Genomic DNA, 8,442 nt, shown 5'->3' on the forward strand with positions numbered 1-8,442 from the left:
ATTGCCTAGGGAAAAACCCGGATGTAAACTCGGCGAAACTCATCTGGAGAAGAGAAGTGGCCGTCTAACTCTCTCAAACTCATGTATATACATTCACGTACAGCAAATTAAGTTTTTTATTAGCATATTGATTATATATGAAGATTGTTATAAACAAACAGAAAATAAATGTCTATTTCAAAGATACACTCAATAGAAATGGTTAAATTGTGCACACAATATGCATACATTAAAAAGTGCCAGACTGTAACTAAAGGAAAGGTGCTGTAAAATAATTGTATTTGTAAAAAGATTTTTCTTGTACAAATAAAAAAATATTCTACTGTCATTAAAATATATTTCACTTACAAAACCTTATGTAGTTTAAATTTAAATGAAAATTTCTTGCATAAGGGTTTATGACTTGACACTCCTTTTTTTCATGACATTTTGTGTTGCAAAAGATGACTTGAATTCACATTTCCTAATATTCACGTGTTTTCAGTTTTTGAAATAAACTACAAAATGTTACATGAAAAAAAAAAAAAAAGATCAGTCTCGGGACTGTAAAAAGTTACTTTAAAAGGCAACTAATCCTGAAAATGTTGCTATAAATAATTTATCATAATCTATTATAATTATTTATTTAAAAAGTAAGCATTATATATATATATATATATATATATATATATATATATATATATATATATATATATATATATATACACACAATAATGTATTGTACAGGTGTCAACATTAAATGAGATTGTCCAAAATAACATTATTGTTAAACATAAATAGGATCCAGATAACAACATTTTATGCTATGTATGACTTCCTCAAAAGTACTAATAGCTAATTGTATAGGATATTTTATTACTAGTATTTATATTACCTTGTACACTGAAATATATAATTATCACCTACATCCAGTTCCAACTCCTCTTTAAGAACATTATGTCCATACACAACATATTTTCAAAGATGCAATGAATACATAAATAAACACTTGCTTCCTTGTCATTACTACAGAAGAAATCACAAGAGTAGCTAATCTATATTCAACTAAACGTTCCAGTACTACGTTTCACAGAATAAATCGTCAGCAAAAGAAGTGACTGCATCCCCCATCCAGACCACCATGTCTGCCTGACACTTCACTCCTCCTACAACCTTAACATCAAGTCAAAGTAAACGCTGCTGTCAAATACGACTCGGTGTGTTTTATAGCTCTTCTTTGACGTGCACCGAGCGCACGTGCACCGCCGCCACGACGCTTTATGTCTGTTAACAGAGTAAGAAATAGATTTACTGAATGTTCTACTCAAGCGAATGCTCCAACCATGTTATGAAAGAGGTGGCCGCTCCGTTAACCAATGAAATTGTCAGGAGTTAACAGTTTTTTCTGGGCCGCCATGACATATTTTTGAAGCTGCTCGGAATAGGCTTTTTTTTTTTTTACTGAATTTTTGCTGAATCAACACAACGAGAATCAAAAGAATTGCTCTTTGTGGCAGGTGTCTGTTAATGTAGGAGCGGTAGAATTCGCTTCAAATACTTCAAATATGCTTAAATCTGAACTCTCTGATTGGGGTTCGAAACTCGTCATACAATGTGCTGCAACACGCGTTTAAAACTATTGGACGCAAATCTCGCGAGAAATAAACAAACATCATCCGTGGATTAGCTCAAGTGGATAAAAAAAAAAAAAACATTGTATAAGACAATATCTGCAAACTATCTTATAAAATATACTATATATAACACTATGCAAGAATATGAAATTCTAAAAATAACCTTAAATAATAGCCTATAATCTAACATAATATGAAACACAAGGTTTATATCTCTAATTTATATCTTTGGATAAAAGCGTCTGCTAAATTAATAAATGTAAATGTAATATCTCTAAATTACATAACCACAAAAGACAATAGATCAGCATATCCAAATTATAAATTTAAATAAAAAGAATATTGACACGCTATTAAAACTACTATGTAAATATAATAACAATATGAAAAAAAAAAAAATCTAAAAACCTACAAGACCAGGTTGTTTTTTGGCTACGAAACTCTCCATCCCTAGTGATAATCAGCTAAAATATGAAAGAAAATAACATCATCAAGACCCTTTTATTCCCAGCTCTGTTCTGTCATATATTGCTGCCACCTTTCACTAGTCTCAAGATGTCCAATTTAATAATGTACTCCTGCAAAGCTCTAAATGTCACCAGGACTTCAACGTCACATATAGACTCTGAAGTCAGGCCGCACATTTAAATCTAAAATCAATCTTCAAATGTATTTGGGAGCTTCAATCCATAGGAAGTAGCTTGACACTTTTATTATTTCACATCTATGTGTGTATGTCCAATTTACTGAATAAGGATGAATACTCCACACAGAAAGAAAGAAAGAGAAAAGTTCATTAATATTCAAATGTAAAATTCTACCCAAACAGCAGTGCAAATTACATATTGTATAGTTTCATCCACCATAGCTTTTTTCTCTAAAACCTTTTGATCAGTTGCCTAACCACATCATTATTCAGTCTGACGAGTTTCTGCAGACATTTATATTCCATGTAAACAAGGAGATGCTGTGAGATGTAGTGCATTTTACAGCCTGGCTTGAATGTTTTGGCACCTTCATAATATGATAAATAGGACATCTTGGCCTTCTCAGTGTGTAATGCGTTTTGTCTGTTGTGAACAGTAGATGGCGCCATTGTACTTGCTAAAACTAGCACTGGTGACAGCTGTAACATTGCACTGAGATAAGCCTGAACTTGAACTGATGAAGTGCCAACTCGGTCTTTTTTTCTTTTAAAGGGTGTTCCACTTGCTCATCGGTCGAACATGTAATCTAAAGAGCCATATGTAATATGCTGATGCTCTCAGATGGTGCAAAATTGTACAACGTGGTACAAAAGATAGTAGTCTACATAAAGTAGCCACAGACGACTATTAATGTTTCTCTCACCTCCACACTTTTTACACTCGTATACTGTCGTAACCAGTGTCAAGGTTACGTGTAGGCTTCGTATAGTACAAAAGGCTTGTGTAGGAGGAAGATGCTGTAACTCTTACCGTAGACCCGTCCAGTGCAGTTTGTGACCAACAGGCGGCGCCACTGTGCAACAGTCGATGTTCATATGGAAAAATATTTAGAATTGCAGTTAAAAACGGTACACTCAAATATTTAAAAACCAAAATAAATGAATAGCTGTAAAAAAAAGATATATTTAAAATTACTCTCACATGAAATAAAGGCTATAAACGTCTGTTTATTTTTTTTTTGCTAACTCGTAACCATTTTGCCATCACGTGACCGCCGACAAACTATTAAGTTTGTCGTAAACACCCCAGCCAGCACTGTACCTTTTACTGTAGTCTAAATGACACACATTCAGCTTGATAGCAGTGCATTGTGTGTTCTTATATGTTTTGAAATTTTCATCTGCCAGAAGATATTTTAATCATAATTAGTTTTTTTTTATAAAGATAACCGATGTTCAAATGTGTTGTATTGCCAGATATGAAGTAACTTTACAGGCTTACTTCAGAAATTAAAATCATGAAAAAAAAATATATATATATATATATATATATCAAGCAGTCTTTACATAGTTAACCTCCCTGAAACTTTACTTAAGGGGATAATTCACAAAAAAATTAAATTCCATCATCATTAGTTTACCCTCAACCAAACTCAACCATTGTCTTCCATACTAAGTAATTCTTCACAATATCTTCATTTGTGTTCAACAGAGTAAAAGAAATGCTTAAAGGTTTGAATCAACTTGAGAGTGAATAAATAATGAATGACAGAATTTTCATTTTTGGCTCAACTACCCATACCAAAAAGTGTATATATATATATATATATATATATATATATATATATATATATATATATATATATATATATATATATATATATATATATATATACACACACACACACATATCAGTGTTCTAGTAGTATACTTGTAAGTGTAATGTTTCAATACTCCTTGGGACTAAACTGACCCACTTTCTAGTATATAAAGAGAAAAAGAAAAAAAGTTGTGACATTTGCCAAGTATGGTTAACCATACTCGGAATTGGTGCTCTGCATTTAACCCATCCAAGTGCACACACACAGCAAGTGAACACACACCCGGAGGAGTGGGCAGCTATAGATCCGTCACCTGGGGAGCAACTTGGGGTTCATTGCCTTGCTCAAGGGCACTTCAGTCATGGGTATTGAGGGTGGAAGAGAGCACTGTTCATTAACTCCCTCCCACATACAACTCCTGCCAGCACCGAAACTCGAACCGGCAACCTTTTGGTAACTAATCCGACTCTCTAACCATTAGGCCACATCTGCCACGGTATACTAAAAGTATACTTTTAAGTCTACTTTAAGTATAACAGTAGCAGACTTTGAGTACACAATTTGTTTACCCTCTATGTTTGTGGTTTGTACTGCAATTCTACTAAAAGTGAACTTATATGTATACTGATAATTTACTTATTAAATACTTTGTATACTTTGAAGTCTCAATAAACTACTAGTTTAGTAGTTTTATACTGCAAGTATACTCATATGTTTTCTTTAATTGAACTTTACATCATATTTTATACTACTATGTACCTATTTAGTTTACTACTATTTAGGTTAGAATTTGTATATATTTTGTTGTATGAATATCTGAACATACAAAACGTCCAAAGAAAGAACAGGGTATCTCCTTGTAAACAAAAACATTTTATTCTAGCTTCATGCATTCTTTTTTTATAAACTTAAATGTGGGTAAGTTTAAAATAAAATAAAATAAAGAAATACAATTTTCAACAAAAATCTGAAACTTTGAAAACTATGAATTGGATTCAGAATGATAATCAAAATGTAGATGGAGTCGATCAACATCCCGAAGCTTGACTGTAATTATTACCTCTTCATCTGTCGACATTTTATTCCATAACGTTACAGTTTTGATGCTGTTTCATGTCAGATGATCGTGTTACATGTATTAGTCTCTGTTGTTTCTTTTTTCTTCTTCACTTGTGTTTTTTTTGTGTGGAAATTCTGTGCAGAAGATGTGTACTAGCGCCCTCTATCGTATAACAATGAAAACACGGATTCTGTAAGCACAAGTATAGCTCAAATATATTTAGACTTTTTGTAAGTATAAGTGAAGTATACTTAAATGTAATTTTAAGAATATTTCTGAGGAGTACATAAAGCCCAATTCTGAGAATGACATAAAAATAAACTAAAAGCATACTTTCCTATTTTAAGTTTAAAAGAAGTATACTAATAGCACTTGAATAAACTTCTTTTTTTCGTAAGGGTATTCTTTTACTTTCCACACAACCAAACAGGAAGCGACACTTACTGTACATTTTGAACAGGTGAACACCATGGAAGAAAAGATTCCTAAACTTATCATAATATATCTGTCACAAAACAGAAGGAGCCCACGATGAGGAGAAACACACGTTTTATGAGAGAGTTTATTTACAGGCTGGATGGATAGCAGTGGGTAACAGGGTCTAGCAAGGAGATATTTAGCCAACTTAGCTTTAGAGATTGAAATTGTGACAATATCACCAACCAAACAGCTGTATTATATTAAATCAGTCTGTATTTAAAGGCCTAAGGACTAATCCGACCTAAAAATGGATTTGCAAACCACAAGGGTTGTTTCAGATCCGGCTTGAATGACCTGCTGATGTCAGTTTTGTGCCCATCTGTTGTTCCTGTGGTTTAATTGTAATGGACACACAATCAAACAGCTTTTCTCTTTCTCTCTCTCGCCTCTTGATGTTTTTGATGACTCTGAACAGGTCACTGTAATCAGCACAAAATCAAAAGGATCAAATTACATTAGACCAGCCTTTCAGGCCAAATGAGATCCCAGAGTTCCTTCTTTGTAGTATAATTTTGTTCTAGATGACACAATAGTTTACATTCAGCAGAGCTGAGTCTATGTGACTGATAGATAGATAGATAGATAGATAGATAGATAGATAGATAGATAGATAGATAGATAGATAGATAGAAGCGGTGGGTGTATCCTCAGGCATTATGCGATTGTATAGTCACGTCATTCACTTTCTGTATGTCTTTTAGGAGCGGGTGGTCTGCTTGTGTATAGAGAGTTTTTTTTGTCAGAACAAAGGGGTTTCCAGCAACACCTGTTATCTGCTACATCAAAACCATGTCTCTAAATCACTTTGAATACATCAGGCAGGATCGGGTTAGTGTCCTGGCTCAAAGCGGACTGACATGAAAGCTGATGCATAAAAGGAAATGAGCTGAGGTTTATTCCAGACAGCAGTTAGTTTCACCCTTCAGGTCCCAATTAAACCTGCTACTACTAGTATTACACATGCAAGCATAGACAAAGTTAGACTATAAGGTTGGGCCTATCTATAGTTGCTTTTAGAGTTCAACTTTCACATCTCCTCACTTGTTAAAAAGGCTTGTGACACACGAGAACATTTTGACCACAAATGTGTCATCGTCTCTAGCGCTGTAGCAGGAGGTGAATGAATGCATGATAGATCTGAGGCAGTTTGGACCAAATGACAGATGATTGATTCAATATTACACCAGAAGCACCATTTCTGTAGAGACGACAAGGGTTTGCAGGGAGTGGTATGTTGTGCCACTGGATGAATTCTTTGCGACCTGATTTGACATGGTGCTGAGTTACCTCAGATAAACCTCAGATAATTGGGATTAAAAGAAATTGAGAAAACTGAGAAATACTGTACATGGTTCTAATCGAACTTGGTTGCTACAACTCAATGAATCAGACACTATAGATTTAAAAAGTTTGGGGCCAGTAAAAACATTTTTATCCAGCAATGATGCATGAAATTTATTTGACTTTTAAATTGATACGAAAACATTTATTTCAAATAAATGCTGTTCATTGAACTTTTCATTCATATAAGGATCCTGATAAAAATGTATCAGTTTTTACAAAAATACAGTAGCACTGCTGTTTTCAACACTGATAATAATAAAAAATGTTTCTTGAGCGGCAAATCAGCATATTAGAATGATTTCTGAAGGATCATGTGACACCGAAGATTCTGAAACGGAATTAAATACATTTTAAATTATGTAGGAATAAAAAGCAGTTATTTTAAATTCAAATAATATTTCACAATTTTACTGTATTTAGTACATTTTTGATCAAATAAATGCGGCCTTAGTGAGCAGAAGAGACTTCTTTCAAAAATATAGTGTACATTACTGTCAAATTTGCATTTTAATGTAAAATGCTGTAAAAAAAATTGTGAATAAAGAATAATTTAATTCTGAATCTACTTTCTCTTTTTTATAAGGTAATACTTTTACAGTAAAATATTTGTCTTTACCATTTTAGATTTTGCATAATATTGCATATGATATATTTTTTATGTATTTTTTTTTCATATTACTATTGTATCTGTTATGTACATTGGGGTATTTTGTTACATTTTTTACTATTATTTATATTAACGTGCTATCTAATCGATATTTATCCACAGTGTTTTTATGTTCAAGCTGCACTGAATGCAACCTACTAATTGATCTTATGGTTTCAAAATTTGCTAACAATCACTAATAATCACAAATACACATTATAATGCATTGTGTCACAGTATGTATATCATGTGGCCCCTGTGTCCCAAGCACCCTTTATACAGAAAGCCCATCAATGCCCTTAAATTCCCTTGAGCTATTTTAAATTCCCTTGAGCTATTTTAAATTCCCTTGAGCTATTTTAAATGTAATTTTGAGCTTTCACTTCTGGAAAAACACAACATATGTGTGATGATGTGAAACCTATGGCTCCCCCGCATCAGTCATCCAGCATTGTTTGGTATCAATAGCAATTAAAAATAACACTGTGAGTTGTTTGGTGAAAGTGCTGATGTGTTTTAGGAACACTGGCTCTGTGAGGTGGGTTTTAATCTCAGATTTGGGTTAAAACAGCTGCAATCAAATTAACTGACAAGAAATTCTTCACATGATGTATTGTTTCTGTGTTCACTTAACCAAATGAACGCTTGGATTAGACTGAACACTAGAAGGGCTGCGGCTAAACGAGATTTCAGACATACACCCTCTTTTGCGAGAGACTGCGAGAAGTATTAAAGATGCAGTTTCTGTACATTTATTATATAATACATTATTATATATTTTTCTTTCTTTCATCAATCTTTTATACTTTTTCTATTCTTTCTTTCTTTCCTCCCACTTTTTGTCTGTTTTCCCTACCTGAACCTCCCAGTATGTTATCTAACAGAACCCAGTGTGTAGGAGGGGATTACATCCATGTGCTTATGAATATCATCTCATCGTGGATGGTGCATAGCAGAAGAGCTCTTCTCTTGTCTTCTGCTGCAGGAGGAGATCGGAACTCGTGTGAAATGTGGTGAACTTTGACCTCACAGAAACTAGGGCAAAGATAACA

This window comes from Carassius gibelio, chromosome B25 (assembly GCF_023724105.1).
Source record: "Carassius gibelio isolate Cgi1373 ecotype wild population from Czech Republic chromosome B25, carGib1.2-hapl.c, whole genome shotgun sequence".
NCBI lineage: Eukaryota > Metazoa > Chordata > Actinopteri > Cypriniformes > Cyprinidae > Carassius > Carassius gibelio.